This window comes from Bos javanicus, chromosome 4, assembly GCF_032452875.1.
Source record: "Bos javanicus breed banteng chromosome 4, ARS-OSU_banteng_1.0, whole genome shotgun sequence".
In the NCBI taxonomy this organism is placed as follows: Eukaryota; Metazoa; Chordata; class Mammalia; order Artiodactyla; family Bovidae; genus Bos; species Bos javanicus.
The window spans coordinates 61,552,153-61,568,013 of record NC_083871.1 but is presented as its reverse complement, the minus strand read 5'-3'; the positions used below and the strand labels follow the sequence as shown (position 1 = coordinate 61,568,013).

At 38.9% G+C, this 15,861-nt stretch overlaps 2 protein-coding genes across 10 annotated transcripts in view; one reads left to right on the top strand and one right to left on the bottom strand.

Moving 5' to 3' along the window:
- The window catches only part of ANLN (anillin, actin binding protein), a 175,424-nt gene that overhangs the window by 56,515 nt on the left and 103,048 nt on the right, over positions 1 to 15,861 (top strand). The gene's annotated exons all lie outside the window — the stretch shown is intronic.
- The window catches only part of MATCAP2 (microtubule associated tyrosine carboxypeptidase 2), a 78,540-nt gene that overhangs the window by 28,390 nt on the left and 34,289 nt on the right, over positions 1 to 15,861 (bottom strand). Inside the window, exon 1 of one of the 7 annotated variants that reach the window (XM_061414146.1) lies at positions 2,021 to 2,204. The exons of 5 other annotated variants lie outside the window; for them this stretch is intronic. The gene's annotated coding sequence lies outside the window, so the exon portion shown is untranslated. Of the gene's footprint in view, positions 1 to 863; positions 1,068 to 2,020; positions 2,205 to 15,861 lie in introns of those variants that run through there. One more of the 7 variants, XM_061414147.1, reaches the window with a different exon arrangement.

The window sequence follows — 15,861 nt, the reverse complement described above, 5'->3', positions numbered from 1 at the left end:
CATTAGACTCCAACATAGAGAGACAGTGGTTGGACAGGTGAATATATTCAAGTTTTAAGAGACAAGTCAGCAGTGTTCAGTGGTTACTTCATCAGTATTTCTGTGTGACAACAATTTCTGCTTCATTATGCAACCTCCTAGGAGAAGGCGATGGCACCCCACTCCAGTACTCTTGCCTGGAAAATCCCATGGACGGAGGAGCCTGATAGGCTGCAGTCCATGGGGTCGCTAAGAGCCAGACACGACTGAGTGACTTCACTTTCACTTTTCATTTTCTTGCATTGGAGGAGGAAATGGCAACCCACTCCAGTGTTCTTGCCTGGAGAATCCCAGGGACGGGGAAGCCTGGTGGGCTGCCGTCTATGGGGTCGCACAGAGTCGGACACGACTGAAGCGACTTAGCAGCAGCAGCAGCATGCAACCTCCTACAGGCCACAAAGATTTTACAAGTATGATTTCAACTTTGGAAAAAAGAAAAGGCAATAAGCAATTTTAAAAGGCACAAAGAAGCCTGGAAGGATACACCCAAACGCTACATGATATGATGTTCATCTTTGGGAAAGGGTAATGTGCTACACTGATGTTTGTTTGCACTTTACAGGAGTTGTTTAAATTGTTTACAATATGCATAGGAAAAAATCATTTTCCTATGAAAAATGTCATAGGAAAATGACATTTTCTATGTCATTTTAGGAATTGTACAATGATGTGTTCAAGGTATACAATGTGATGACAATATATATATACACACACACTGTGGAATGAATAGTACAATCAAATTAATTTACAAATCCATCACCTCACATATGCAGTGGGAACATAAGATCTTAGCAAATTTCAAGTATAAAATATATTATTATTACCTATAATCATTATGCTGTATTTTAGATGCCCAGGACTTATTCCAAGTTTATAACTGAATTTTGGTACCCTTTGATCCACACCTCGCCACAAGTTTTTATTTTTTAAAATAGGAAATAAAAGAAAGTTCATCCTTTCCCCCTAGAGCTCAGAGAATCAATATCTATACCACTTTGGGAATCAAACTTTCATACACCCTCACATGGTTAATATGTTTAAGAGGCAATAAATTTCATGTCAAAATCTCTCTTCTCCATTAATATCATTTAAGTTAATCAGAAAACTACATCTCCCAATATTATTTGTGGGAGATTCAAACAAACATCAGGGAATTCCCCAATCATCACTTTCAGTTTGCCATTCAGAATATCCCTTTCCTATCTTCAAATATATCTCTACCATTTCTTTAACTTCCAATAACATTCAAGTATTAAAAGAAAAAAAGTTCAAGTTAATTTAACCAATTTAAAACATAAATCATATATCTAATTAAAGATTTTTCACCTCCCCTAGGCAGGGCCTGGTCTGGGACCTAAAGAACTTTCACTAGGAAAGGAAGGCATAATCAGTGATTTGAGTCCTCCTCATCTCTCCCCCATTTCCCTTCAGCATATTGAATATTCAGTACTTTTAATATATTCTGTGGCTCAGCGGGTTAAAGAATCTGCCTGCAAATGTCGGTGACCCTGGAGACGTGGTTTTGATCCCTGGGTTGGGAAGATCCCCCTGAAGTAGGAAATGGCAACCCACTCCAGTATTCTTGCCTGGAAAATGCCCTGGACAGAGGAGCCTGGTGGTCTACAGTCCATGGGGTCACAGAGAGTTGGACATGACTGAGTGACTGTGCTTTCTGTGTACTGAATATACTCAGTATATGGAAGAAGGAGTGAACAATTCCTGTATAACTGGTTCAGCTGTGGTCCTTCTCCCTTGACTATAATGCTATGGTAGGCCTTTTACAGAAGGTGCCTCCACTGCACAGCTAACTGACCAAGCTCCTTCCAACAGAATCTATGCAAGACCCCCCCTGAGGTGGACCACTACCAAAACAACTTTTACGAAATTTAAAAGTACAACAGACCTTCATCAAATAACAAGAAAAAATCTCAAGGAAACAACCTAACCTGGCACGTAAAAGAAAAAGACAAATATACAAAACCTAGAGTCAGCAGAAGGAAGGAAATAATCAAGATTAGGGAGGGCTTCCCTGGTGGCTCAGATAGTAAAGAATCTGCCTGCGATGCGGGATACCCAGATTTGTTCCCTGGGTCAGGAGGATCCCCCGGAGAAAGGAATGGCAACCTGCTCCAGTATCCTCGCCTGGAGAATCTCATGGACAGAGGAGCCTGGTGGGCTACAGTCCACGAGGTCACAAAGAGTTGGACATGACTGAGTGACTAACACTTTCTTTCAAAATTCTAAAGGGAGGGGATAATGAGCTTTTAATAACAATGATAATAATGATAACCCCTCCTTCCTAGAAAATCCTTATCATCAGGTAGCCCTTGCACTGGAAAACCAAGGCAACTTGACATGACTGAGCAACTGACACTTTCACTGTCTTCACACTCCCTGGTGGCTCAGTGGTGAAGAGTCTTCCTGCCAATGTGGGAGATGTGAGTTCAATTCCTAGTCTGAGGAGATCCCACATGCCTTGGAGCTAAGCCCGTGCATCACAACTATTGAACCTGTGCTCCAGAACCTGGGAACTGCAATTGTTGAGCCCACATGCCTCAACTCCTGAAGCCCACACTCTGCAGAGCCTGTGCTCTGCAACAAAAGAAGCCACCACAATGAGAAGCCCACGCACAGTGCAGGCCCCACCTGCCACAATCAGAGAAAAGCCTGAGTGGCAATGAAGACCCAGCACAGCCAAAATAAATAAAATTTTAAAAAATAAATATTAGGAAGGAAATAAAATAGATTTTAAAAACAATAGAAAAACAATAGAAAAACAAAAACAAGAGCTGGTTCTTTAAAAGGGTAAACAAAATTAACCTCTAGCCAGGTTCACCAAGAAGAAATGAGAGAGTACCCAAACAAAATAAGAAATGAAAAAGGAGAAATCTTGAGCGATACTACAGAAATACAAAAAACCATAAAAGAATACTCTGAACAATTACATGTCAACAAATTTGACAACCTAGAAGAAATGGACAACTTTCTAGAAATGTACAGCCTGCGAAAACTGAATCAAGAAAGATAATTTTAAGAGATGGATCACTAGACGTGAAATAGAATCTGTAATCATAAAAAAAAAAAATGATTCCTACAAATCAAAGTCCAGGACCAGATGACTTCACAGATGAAGTCCACCAATCATACAAAGAAGAACTAATACCAGTTCTTCTCAAACTCTTCCAAAAGACTGAAGTGGAGGGAACATTCCCAAAGACATTCTATGAGGCCACCATCACCCTAAACCAAGACCAAAAACACCACCAAAAAAGAAAATTACAAGCCAGTATCTTCAATAAATATAGATGCAAAACTTCTCAACAAAATATTAGCAACCAAATCCCAACAACACATAAAAAAAAGATCACACACCATGACCAAGTGGGATTCATCCCCAATTCACAAGGACGGTTCAGCATACACAAAATCAACCACGTTATACCACGTTAACAAAAGTAAAAAAACACATGTATCTCAATAGATGTAGAAAAAGAACTTAACAAAATTCAACATCCATTTATGATTAAAAACTCTTACCAAAGCAGGAACAGAGGGAACATATCTCAACATAATAAAGTCATTTATGACAAACCCACAGATAATATAATACTCAACAGTGAAAAGCTAAAAGCCTTCCCACTAAAATCTGGAACAAGTTAAGGATGCCCACTCTCACCACTTCCGTTCAACATAGTATTGGAGGTCCTAGCAGCAATCGGACAAGAAAATGCAGGAAAAGGTATCCAAATTGGAAAGGAAAAGATAAAATTGTCACTATATGCAGATGACATGATACCATAAATAGAAAACCCTAAGGACTCCACATAAAAACTAGGCAAGACGTTCTCTGACATAAATCATACCAATATTTTCTTAGGTTAGTCTCCCAAGGAAATTGAAACAAAAGCAAAAATAAACAAATGGGACATAATCAAACTTACAAGCTTTTGCACAGTAAAGAAAACCATTTTTTAAAAAATGAAAAGATAACTTATGGAAGAAAAATTTGCAAATGATGCAACAGACAAAGTTGTAATCTTAAGATATATAAATAATATCTCATACAACTCAACAAAAACCCAGTCGAAAAATGGGCAGATGACCTTAATAGACATTTCCCCAAAGAAGACATACAGATGGCCAGCAGGCACATAAAAAGATGCTCAACACCACTACTTATTAGAGAAAAGCAAATCAAAACTACAATGAGGTACCACCTCACACTGGTCAGAATGGTCATCATTTAAAAGTCTACAAATAACAAATGTTAGAGAGGGTATGAAGAAAAGGGAACCCTCCTATGCTGTTGGTGGGAATGTAAGTTGGTTCAGCCCCCGAGGAAAGAAGTACGGAGGTTTCTCAGAAAACTAAAAATAGAATTACCACATGATCCAGCAATCCCACTCCTGGGAATATAACTGGACAAAACTATAATACAAAAAGATACATGCACCCCTATGTTCATAGCAGCACGGTTCACAATAGCCAAAATATGGAAACAACCTAAATGTCCATCAACAGATGAATGGATAAAGATGGTGTGGTACATATATACAATGGAATACTACTGGGGCATAAAAAAGAATAATAATGTCATTTGTAGCAACATGGAAACAACTAGATTATCATACTAAGTGAAGTAAGTCAGAAAGAGAAAGACAAATAGCATATGGTGGTAGTGGTTTAGTCGCTAAGTTATGTCTGACTCTCTGGCCCCATGGACTACAGCCTGCCAGCCTCCTCTGTCCATGGGATTTCTCAGGCAAGAATACTGGAGTGGGTTGCCATTTCCTTCTCCAGGGGATCTTCCTGACCCAGAGACTGAACCCACGTCGCCTGCATTGCAGGCAGTCGCAGGTTCTTTAGCACTGAGCCATGTGGAAAGCCCCATATTACATGATATCACTTATATGTGGAATCTAAAATGTAGCACAAATGAACCTATTTATAGAAGAGAAACAGACTCAGAGAAAACAGACTTGGGCTTGCCAAGGGGGAAGAAGGGAGAGAGAGGAAGGACCAGGAGTTTCAAGAAATGGTGCTGGGATAACTGCATATAAATAAAAGAATAAAATCGGACCCCTGCTGCTGCTGCTGCTGCTAAATCGCTTCAGTCGTGTCCGACTCTGTGTGACCCCATAGACGGCAGCCACCAGGCTCCCCCGTCCCTGGGATTCTCCAGGCAAGAACAGTGGAGTGGGCTGCCATTTCCTTCTCCAAATGTATATACAAAAATTAACTCCAAATGTATCAAAGACATAAATGTTAGAGCTACACACAAAACTCTTAGAAGAAAGCACAGGCACAGACTTCATGACCTTGTATTAGGCAGTGGTTTCTTAGATATGACACCAAAACATCAACGAACAAAACAGGTAAGTTGGACTTCATCCAAATTAAAAGCTTTTATGCTTCAAAGGTCACCATCAAGAAAGCAGAAAGACAACGCACAGAATGGGAGAAAAGTTTACAAATTTCGTATCTGAAAAGTGACATATCTAAAATATAGTAAGAATTCCTATAACTCAATAATAAAAATACAAATAATCCAATTAAAAATGGGCAAAAGATACAAACACATTTATCCAAAGAAGATATACAAATGACCAATAAGCTCATGAAAAGATGCTCAACACCATTAGTCATCAGAGAAATACAAATTAAAACTACAATGATATATCACTTCACACCCACTAGAATAGCTGTAAAAATAAAAACGAGTTGACAAAAAACGAAGAAAAGAGTTGACGATGATGTGGAGAAACTGAAAATCATATACTGTTGGTGGGAATGTAAAATGGTGCAGTCATTTTGGAAAAGTTTTCCTTAAAAGGTTAGACACAGAGTTCCCATATGACCCATTATATATGATCTCTGATCTCCTACCATATGACCAACTACCATATAATCTACTATTAATACTAGGTATATACCCAAGATGACCAAGAACATGTTCACCAAAAATCTGGACACAAATGTTCATAGCAGCATTGTTCATAACAGCCAAAAAGTGGAAACAATCTAAATATCTATCAACTGATGAATGGACTAATACAATGTAATATATATATGGAGTATTATCCAATAATAAAAAGTACTGAAACATGCTATGATATAGATTAATCTTGAAAACATGCTAAACATGCTAAGTAAATGAAGCCAGTCAAAATGAACCATATATTGTATGACTCATTTATCTGAAATGTCTGGAACAGTTAAATCCATAAAAAGAAAAATAGATTGATGGTTGTCTAAGGCTGGGTGGGGGTGAGAGTGTTGGCAAGAAATGGTGAGTCACTTCTAATGAGTACAGAGTTTCCTTTTTCAGGTGATAAAATGTTCTCAAATTTGATAGTGATAATGACTACATAATCCTAAGCATACTGACAATCACTTAACTGTACACTTTACATGGATTAACTACATGGCATGTCAATTATATCTTCATAAAGCCATCATTTAAAAAACAAATAGTAATCAAACAGCACAGTATAATATTTAAACCACTAATTCAGAAAATGAAAAATCTCTGTACAAAACTTACAGCACTATCTTGTATGATACAGCAAACTTTCTGAAAAATCTCAACACTCTGTTGAATGACCTACTTTTGGTTTACTTTCTGATTCTGTTGCTGTTTAGCAATTTGGAAATCTCACCATCAGTCAAAAGCCACTTAAACAGTCATGTGCTAAAAACCTATTTCCCTTTTCAAATGCAGCTGTCACTCAATGAAAAGCTATATACAACAGGGACACTAACACAATATAAGCCTTGATGACACTGTGCAAAGACTAGAAGTCAAAAGATCTGGTTTTATTCTGGTGCCCTACCTTTTACTGACTGCGTGATCTTAGGTCTGTCATTTCACCTTTCAGGTTTAGTTTCTTCAATAGCAAAATGGAGATGAAAATCTCTGCCCTACTTACCTAATAGGGTTGGTGTGAGGATGAAATTAGAGATAGACACAGAGAGCAGAAGAGGGGAGGGAGAGAAAGAGAAAGAGAACTTGTTTTGTAATCTATTTCCCAAATGACTGTGGGTTTCCCAGGTGGCTAAGTGGTCAAGAATCTGTCTGCTGACGTGGGTTTGATCCCTGGGTCTAGAAGATTTCCTGGGGGAGGAAATGGCAACCCACTCCAGTATTCTTGCCTGGGAAATTCCATGGACAGAGGGGCCTGGCAGGCTACAATCAATGAGGCCCCAAAAGAATAGGACACAGCTTAGAGACTAAACAACAGAGGAAATAGAAGAGCATCCTTATATACCAATGTTTTTAAAAACACTAAGCTGTCCCCCCAAAGAAACATACGTGCCCAATGAACTTGACCCCGAGTCACAAATTTGGATCTACTGTTTGTAGAGTATTTCACTGAAGTTCTAGCATACCATTAATAACATCTTGTATTCATTCATCTTTAAGGTTACTTTCTTTCTGCCAATCCCTGCTTTTATGTTTATATTTTACAATCTTTTAGAATCTAATTCCAAGCCTGACCATTAGACTGACAGAGATTATACTGAAATTTACATAGTTTAATAATTCTCTGTTGGATGTATGAATAAAATTTTGTGAAAACACAGGAAGGTAAACTAAAGTGGGGCCCTAGAGGAAACAGACGATATTCCAGGTAAAGGGGGAGAATATTGTCAAAAGCATACACAAAGCAACGAAAGTGAAATACAGAGCTTTTAGGCTAGACAGGCACCAGGAAACTCATTTATTTAGTGCCAGGAACTAAACGAGATTTTCAATCTAAATGAGATTTTCAATCTAAATGAGATTTTGATTTTGAGATTTTCAATCTCTGTCAGATTCTGGGAACAGCTGAAATAAATAAAACACACTTTTATAAAAGAGGTTAGTCTTGTGGTCAAGGTAAAAAAAGAAACTTAAGGATGATAACAGAGTGATACATTTCATGACAGACAATCTGCACAAGGTGCTGTGGGAGTATAGCGTTGACTTTGGAAACCTAAGCATGAGCTAGATCAGGAAACATGAAAGACCTGCAGGCCATGGTAAAAGTTTTGGACTTTATCCTGAATTATGAGGAGCTCTAAAGTTTTGCAGGAAGGAAAGTGACACAATCAGGTTTGACACTTAGACACTGACAGTAGTGTGGAGAGCAAGAGAAACTGCATTTGCCAATAACTCAGTTTTCTGTAAAACAGATTTTATTATAATCTGGTCGCAGTTTAACAAAGAAAAATGTTTCGATAAATTATATTCTACATATGCAGAATCCCGGAAATAGATCCGAGACACTGAGTCTGCCTTAAATGAAGGAATGAGTGAAAGAACATAGAGGACAAAGAAAACCGTCACCTACAGCCTTCCCCTCAATCCCCTTCTGCCCCTTCTGTCTTCAGGGTTAAGGGTAGTTTGGATGTATACAATGTTAAGTGGGAGAGTGAGAGGGTAAATGCTACCAAGAGAAGATATTTGTAAACAGTACAAATTAGTACTGCAAACTCTTCTTTCACTACCTACAAGGAAGAAGTAGATATTCAAGCTGTTTTGGAGAGAAGAATTTGTTAAGATAAGAACCTGAGATTGCAGGTTAGGCAAGTTTTCAAAGGCACATCAATGAAGTGTTGTTTCAATGAGTCATCAAGGTCATACCTTCTTCCAAGGACACACAATCTGATTGGGGTGTTTCCGTCTCTGTAAGAAAATCTTCCTTGATATTAGGTTAAGAAATGACCTTACATCTCCAATCTAATACACAAAACTACTATGAGAGGTACTAAACTCTCATCTTTTAACTTTAATGAATCTGGAAAAAGGCTTGTGATTTGCTCAGCAAAAAACTGTGTCACCTAAGGAGAAGTATAGTTTAAAGAAGGCTTGCTTTTCCCTCCCCCTTTATTGTCTGGACAACTTGAGGTCTACCAACACAAAATACCTTAACACTAGTACAATTAAAACATGGCCTCAAAGAAATTTTATATCAAGACATATTATCATCAGTGAAGGTATTTGATTTCCAATGGTGTTATTTCTACCAAAAAAGGAAAACGAACACTTGTTTTAGAACACAATGTGATTTTATGTATTATGCATGCATTTTAATCTAACAATAAATTACCTATTCCATTTTCACTATTAACTCCAAAAGCAAGGCATTTCCTGAGGACCACATTTAAAAATCTTTATGTTACACTATCACTGGCCTCAAAACAAAGCTTATGTATAATAGATCTGGTCAATCAGAGGTGGCAAACTGGCAACCCAAGGGATGACTGTGGCCCACAAACGGGTTTTCATTGGTTTGAACAACTTGTTTTTTTCTTTAAATTAGTTGTCAACATTTACAAATTGGAAGACTTTGTATAAAATTCAAGTTATCTATCTTCTCTTACAATTTCTGAGGATATGATACACTAGACCCAAACTGTAGCCCAACTGCTATCTGGTTTCCAGTTGCCTACAGTGCCCAGACAACTCCCTGCAATCATTTATGATCCCTGCTCAGATCCTACACATGTGACCCTAGCTGTATAAAGTCTGCTAACCAGGAAAAAAAAAAATCAGAATTTATTTCCTAGCATAATGAAGTTGGGCTTCCTTGATAGCTCAGTTGGTAAAGGATCCGCCTGCAATGCAAGAGACCCCAGTTTGATTCCTGGGTTGGGAAGTGAACTGGAGAATGAATAGGCTACCTACCCCAGTATTCTTGGGCTTCCCTTGTGGCTCAGCCGGTAAAGAATCTGCCTGCAATGCAGGAGACCTGGGTCTGATCTCTGGGTTGGGAAGATCCCCTGGAGAAGGGAAAGGCTACCCACTCCAGTATTCTGGCCTAGAGAATTCCATGGACTGTATAGTCCATGGGGTGAGTTGCAAAGAGTCGGACACGACTGAGCAACTTTCACTTCACTTCATAATGAAGTTGGTCCATCGAGATACTTACTTTGAATATTTGAACTCTATAAATGAAAATGCAATGCTATGCCACAGAATGTTAAGCATTATGTTATTCCAATGCAGGAAAAAAGTCAGAATTCTTTTCTCTAAATACCTCTGAGATTTTATGATAACTCTATCAAGCTACCTTTGATAGCATAGACCATTAACTTTCATTTACTTCAAGAAATATATTTAGGATACTCTAATTACATAAGCAGAACAGCTTTTTTTTTTTCCAGTTAGGCAGATGTAGAATATATTAATACCAAGTAATATCCTAACTCTTAAATAATATGGTTATGATGGAAGAGGTCTTTTTGAGAGACATCAAATACCTTTAAAAAATCAACTTTCTTGCAGCTCGCTTTCTCAACTGGTACTGTTTCACTCGTGGACACAGCTTTTTATAAGAATTCAAGTTTATGTCACTCTTAATGTTTTATCACTACTAAGACAATATGCCTGCACTTGGTAATACTATGACTTTGTACTCAGTCTCCAAGCTGTTGGAACCCCTGTCTGCTCTGAGGTATACAGTTCCTTTCCTGATGACTACTCTCCTTTCCAGAAGGTGCCTTGTCTGTGCTTTCCCCTCAAGATGCTGCTGGACTTCTGGTGACAAGAGCTAATTTTACAATCCAATAATGTTAAGTATAATACCTTCCTACTAAGTTTCAGGTTCTCACATTTAAAATTTTTGCCCCCATACTACATACTCATGTAAACATGGTTGCCAGTCAGTAAGGTATTTACATTTTCCTATATTAAAGCTACATTGTGAAGTTTAATGTAAAATTCACATGAATTTAATATAAAATATAGATTTGCTCACACCCTGATTTCCTTGGTTATTCTCTTCCCATTTCTGCTGTTAGGCTACTTTCTCAGTAACCTTAGTTTAAAAAGCATTCTTTAGAATTGTCAAGCTGAACACACATTGTAGAAAGAACTGCACTGAAATGGTTTTTTCCACTAGGTTTTGCAGAGAAACAAATCCCACTTACTTGTAAAGTTAATTTCAGCAAACCAAAATATTTGCCAGTTATGGGTTGAGTTAATAAAGCACTGATATCTGAAGTAAAAGAATCTTCAGTTAACAGCAGGCAGAAGCTGAGCTTTTCTGTGATTAACACATGATGTGGAAAGATAGTTAAACATTTTAACAAAACGCATGACACAACTGAATACATAATGACATGAAATGGAATCTTTAAGTGATTAGCCATAGTATTTTGTGGGCTGGAACTTAGGTGTGTGGTCCTAGAAAGGGCTCTCAAGGATCACTGAGTCTATTCCCCTCAATATATACATGAGGAAAATGAAGCAGACACTGCAATGTTTACATGAGTATATAGTATGGGTGCAAAAATTAGAAACAGAAACATTCTGCACCACAGTGTACAAGAAAAACTTGAGAGATCGGGTCTACCTCTCTCCTACAGAGCAAGAGTCCTAAAAATCAATAAGTCAAAGAATACTTTTTTAAAGAAGGCAATCCTTCAATTTCTTAATTACATTTATAAGTCTAATAAACCTCTTACTTAAGACAGTGATTCTTATAAATAGCTATAAGATCCATTTCACTATTGGCTAAGAGGGTTATGTTTCAAAATACTGAAAAGATTAACATTTATGGAGTGCTCTGATATGCTAAGATGAAAAAAGACATTTTACTGTATGTTTTTTACATCATTTTTTTACAAATATATCTACACATTTCTTCTAGTAATTACAAGTCCTTACCATCTGTTCTTCATTCATACTGCTGCTGCTGCTGCTGCTAAGTCGCTTCAGTCCTGTCTGACTCTGTGCGACCCCATAGACGGCAGCCCACCAGGCTCCACTGTCCCTGGGATTCTCCAGGCAAGAACACTGGAGTGGGTTGCCATTTCCTTCTCCAATTCATGAGAGTGAAAAGAGAAAGTGAAGTCGCTCAGTCGTGTCCGACTCTTATCGACCCCATGGACTGCAGCCTACCAGGCTCCTCCGTCCATGGGATTTTCCAGGCAAGGGTACTGGAGTGGGGTGCCATACTTAATCCCCCACCCCATCTTTCCTAACTGCGTCTTCTCCTCCAGAGGTTAAAAGGTAAGATCCCTGGAACCAAATTGAAGGTTTCAAAGAGTTTTCTTCTTTATAAATCAACTTCAGGGGATTATTTTCACTTAGATGGTGGATGTTAAACATCATTTCCTTCTACAACCTCCACTTCCACTAATATGGATAATCAAAAACCAATTGTATTTGCAAATAACAACTGTCTGTGGCTTTTTCTGTTGCTGTGTTTTCTACTTACTATGGCTAATGTAGCACCATCACAGCAGGAAAGCTAAGATGACTGCCTTGATGAGAACTATTCAAGAAGGAGGGAGCAGGGAATAATCTTGCCATTTTAGCCAATCCATACCAATGTTTCCTTCCATTAATATGGATAATCAAAAATTGATTGTATTTGCAAATAACAATTATTTTGAAAAATGTAATGCCTTAGGAATAGGAAAACAATTACTACTTCACTGAAGACATTTTGAAAGTTCAATTATTTTGCTTCAATTGAAAATAACTTAAATTTTATTTTAACCCTCTTGTCAATTCTCAGTTGTGTATAGAAAGGAAACAGAAGAAATGCAATTAGGACAGTGGCCAACAGATAAAAGGTATATATTGTGGGAGCTGCAGAATCCCATGGACAGAGGAGCCTGGCGAACTACAGTCCTTAGGGCCATGACGAGTCAGACACAACTGAAGCGACTTAGCACACACGCATGTGGGAGCTGGAATGGATGTTTCTGCTTTTTCCCTGGCAGAGCCAAGGGGCATGGGGAGAGAAGTCAGTCATCTACAATGCTATGACCGCCTTGGGGCACTCCGTACTTGCTTCTTTCAATTTACTCAGTTTACAGTCTAGGCACCCAGGTTTAACCTTGCTATTCTTTCCAAGGCACTAAATGACGATATATTATGGAGTTGAGACTGCAGCTGTAGCTGGAAGATGGGGATGGGTGCCAAAACAGCAGAAGGTAAACACTCATCTTAAAGCTTCCAAAAAGCAGCAACTAATAATCACTCTTTCACAGGTGAGCCCAAGCTCAGCTTGTAAATAGCATCCCCTGAAACTGTGCCATACAATGGTCCTTTACAAAGCTGTAAGAAGCCAGACCTTATTAACTCACCAGGAGTCTCAAACTGACAATGACTATAACCCACAGAGATGTTTTACTTGAGCAATACTGAGATTTTTTTTTTTAGTATTGAGTTTTGTATTCTTCTTTTTCTAAAATCTGAATGTAAATGCCCTAAAAAAAAAAATTAACCCAAGCCCATTTCTTATATCCTAACCCCATTTCTTATATCCTGTAAAGTCTGTAGGAAACCAGAAGTAGCCTCAAAAGAATCCTTTCATAATGAAGTCATAGGATGCAATTAACTTCTCCAGCAACTGAGTTGTAAAGAACATGTAAAGACTGGTCTACTGATGAAACTGATCACACACTCAATGCCCAAGATTTTTTATCATAGGCTAGTCACATAAGCACCCCTATGCCTAGCAAATCTAAAATTCCAGGCTCCTGAAAGGAAAAGAGGTATTCCATAAAACATACTGTTTGTACAATGAGGCATGGCAAGCTCCTCTTATCACTTAGGGAAAGTTTATTTCAGTATAGGAAACTGTTCAACAGTCAAGTTCCCAGACACTAGGCTCCAATTAATCTTGCAACCAAGGCTTTCTAAGGATGGTAGTCTCAGGCCTGTTCTCTTAACTCCTCGTACATATCTTTACCATTCCTTCCTTGACAGCCAGCGGGGTAGCCTCAGCCCAGGGTCTTTCCCCAACACCCCAAAGCCTTCCTTCTCCCCCCATTTTCCAATCACTGATGATCCCCACTGCTCCAGCTTTACTAACAAGAACATAATTCAAACTTTAATTTACAAGCCAAACAAAAGTTAACTTATTTTGCCTATGTTATTAACTATCACTCAACCAATCAGGGCTTCCAGCTAGCAGGATACTAGCCATGATCTACAATGAGATATGATTCCAGTTAGAGTGGAAAATCAGTGACTTACGCTACCCACTGGTTTTCATAAAAACATATAATTTTCATTTGACTGCTGGAAATACTGCCAAGGATTCCTATCACTGCCCTGAAGACCCTTCCCATCTTGTTCAACAACACACTGGCTCTGAAGCCATTATGGATTTGATACCTAGGTTTTCCAGGATAGTCAGCCACAAAGAAGTAAGGTAGAATGTACTGGCTGCCAGGTCACTGCTCAAATGTGCCACTAAGGCTTTACTTCTGATTCACTGATGAGGAGACACCTGACCCTGCATAGTTTTCAGCATTTTCTCATCCCAGATCCCTTCTTCAGCACCAGGAAGTACTGCGCTCTTTCCTGCAAAGGTCCACAACCTCAGAAAACAGACATTCTCAGCTTCTGACCCCAAGGGTTGAGGAGCTGAGAGGAGCTAAGACTCACAATGGCTGCCAGCAAGAGGCTAAGCAGGGTTCAGCAGGCTCCACGTGGAGTTATTTTCAAGTCCTGCAGCCCATGCTAGATGCTCTGAACTACCTAAAGGGCCTGAGGACCTCCTGAGGAACCTACTGCCTAGACTAGAAAAAAACTTGAGTCCTGGAACTCCTTGACATTGACAGCGCAACCAATTAGGAACGAATCGAACCTGGGCATGACCTTGGTTCCACTATGGTAGACGTATCTGGCCTGCATTTACTATTGCTCTGCCAATCTGTGCACTAAAAAGGACCACAGTCACTGTCCAACAACAATACAGATTGCCTGCCTTGGAAAGATCCAGATCATGATACTTACAAGACTACCAGCTATGGGTTGACAAGGCCTCAAGGGTGGAGGCCAGAGACCAGTGGGCTAGTTGGCCATCCTGACCCCTCTGAGGAGCACAATTCTAAGTCCTGAAACTAGCCCTGAAGCTGATGCTTTAACTTCACAGCTGGGAAGGGGAAGGATATATCATGTCAGAATTCATTCAGATGCTAAGTAGGAACTTAAGCATATTTTATGGAGGCCCTGTTCTGATGAATCTCCTTTATTTGATTAAAGTGGTTTGAAGTACATTTGGCTTTTGTTGTGATCATTCTCCCAAACAGTGGCATTTGAAGTATTTAATACCAGCCAGCTAGGATTGCTGGTCCTATTTAGAAGTCTCAAATGACCCAAGCATAAAAAGTTGAAATTGGGCTAAAATAAAGATTGTAGGGCCAGAAACCAACCACTGTCAATTCTCAATCTTTGGAGCTGCTGATGCTTCCTAACTCCCATCCAAGGGCATGAAAGAACATTCATTTTGACCTAATGGTGGGAAATCCCTTTACCAACTGGTAGGGCTTGCAGTAAGACTCCAAATTAAAGAATACTGATAAAGAAATCTCAGCCATCTCTTTTAGCATTAAGGGGGAAAAACCACAAATAGCATTTTTATATTACTGTCAATTTTAAGGGAATGTAATACACACCACTGTATATAAAACAGATAACTAATAAAGACCTACTGCATAGCACAGGGATCTCTGCTCAGTACTCTATAATAACCTATATGGGAAAAGAATCTAGAAGAGAGTGGATTCATGTATAACAGATGTACTTTTCTGTACACCTGAAACAATACTGTAAATCAACTATACTCCAATTAAAAAGGCAGGGGGGCGGTGCACTTTCCTGAGCAACTAAAAGAAAAAGCTTTAAAAGACTGGTCAGATTTCATATAATCTATAACAAACAATAAAAAAATTTGCTGGCCACAAGTCCAAAGAACTTGCACTGCAGCAAAATGCTAAAACAGGGCATCCGCTAAAGATAAATGGAATCACGCGGCTTCACGGAGCCTACAGATTTTCAACCAGTAATGAAGCCAAGTTGAACCTAATGCATTC